Below are 1,861 nucleotides of genomic sequence, written 5' to 3'. Positions count from 1 at the left end.
TTTGGTTCTGTGTGACAAAGTAAGTAATCATACGGCTGGTGCGGGGCTTCCTTGTCAGCAGAAGACCCTAGAGCCAGGAAGAAGCTCCTTACCATAAAAAAGGGAAAGGAAAAAAAGAAGAGGCGGGGAAGGAGAGGGAGGGGTAGAGAGGGAAAAGGGAGGTAATAGGAAGGAAGTTATGTATGAAGGGGAGGGGATGAAGCGGTAAGGAGAAAATAGGGAAGATAAGAGGCAGAAGAGGGAGGAAAAAAGAAAGACGATAAAACTTTTCATGTTCTTTTTATATGTTGAAAAAAAAAAAAACTAAATATCTCCGTTATATTAGCAGCAGGGGGAGGGATGTTTATTAACGCCAGGGGTGGATGTTTAATGGTAACAAGATAATGATGTACACTGGTGGCAGCGGTGGGATGCGTATTGATGGCAGCTGGGGATGTACTATATTGGTAGTAGAAGTATGATGTCTGTCAGAGCATAGGTAAATACAATGCAACACTAGTAAACGAATTTCGAGGAGCAATATTTGCAGAAACTACTCTAGGTGGAAACTTTTAACACCATCTTCCTGTCAGACATCAGATAAATTACCAGAAGAAAATTTACTTCCTACATTTGTATTCTAAGAGACATCAGGAATGGAGGAGCAACTTGAAGAAAGAAAACTTGAGGCAATTGCCCTTTTGCACCTCATCTCCATATGGAAGACAATTTTTTCCCACTTTTCTCTTCCTTTCCTCATTCTTCCGCCTTCAGCAATTCTCTCTCTCTCTCTCTCTCTCTCTCTCTCTCTCTCTCTCTCTCTCTCTCTCTCTCTCTCTCTCTCTCTCTCTCTCTCTCTCTCTCTCTCTCTCTCTCTCTCTCTCTCTCTCTCTCTCTCTCTCTCTCTCTCTCTCTCTCTCTCTCTCTCTCTCTCTCTCTCTCTCTCTCTCTCTCTCTCTCTGTCCTGAGGCTTAAGAAAGAGAGGCAAGACAAAGAAGTAAATGTTTGGACAAGAAAGTTGCTGGTGGCGAAAATCAACTTGTTTCTTGAGGTAATTCTGATGCAAAGGGAAGGTGACTAGAGAGAGAGAGAGAGAGAGAGAGAGAGAGAGAGAGAGAGAGAGTTAGTGAAGTAGAAGCAACAACATATATTTTTACTCATAGATTTCTCTCCTATTAGTGTTGAGAAGTTTCTGCCTTCCTAAAACTGATCACTACCTCATTTCCAGTATCCAAACACCATCTTTCATCCTCCCCCTCCTCTTCCTCCTTCTCCCTCTCTTCCTCCTCTTCCTACCTTCTATCTTGCTGTCCTAGCCTTTTACCCTATATCTAAGTAAAGTTATTCCCAAGTAGCTTTGGGAATGTATGTTGATGTTTGGTTATAATTTAAATCCTGTGTAATTCTTTTCCTCCTCCTCTTCCTCCTCTTCCACGTCATTTTACTCTTCCTCGTCGTTGTTCTCCTCCTCGTCGTCCTGCTCCTTCTCCTCGTTGTCTTATTCCTCCTCCTCCTCCTCCTCCTCCTCCTCCTCCTCCTCCTCTTCCTCCTCCTCCTCCTCCCTAGCAATCACAATCAACTTTTATCACCATTTTACTGCAAATCAACAACTCCTCTGAACTCCCATCACACATTTTTCCCTCCACAACACCTCTTGACCCCCAGGCAGCATTCCTCCCTCCCACAGCAATCTCTCCCCGTCCTAGGCACTCCATCTCTTCCTTTCTGTCCCTTCCTCTCCCCCGCCACTCCCTATCTTTTTCCAAAGCACTACGAAGGCAAGGGTTCTAAGTCAATGGGGCCTTGTCATATGCTAACCTAACTACACCTGGGATAATCTCATTGCTTAAGCCTCTCTCGGTCTCGTCGCATCCAGGAGGAG

Source organism: Portunus trituberculatus, chromosome 19 (genome assembly GCF_017591435.1).
Source record: "Portunus trituberculatus isolate SZX2019 chromosome 19, ASM1759143v1, whole genome shotgun sequence".
NCBI classification, from domain to species: domain Eukaryota; kingdom Metazoa; phylum Arthropoda; class Malacostraca; order Decapoda; family Portunidae; genus Portunus; species Portunus trituberculatus.
This window is presented reverse-complemented; position numbering follows the sequence as displayed.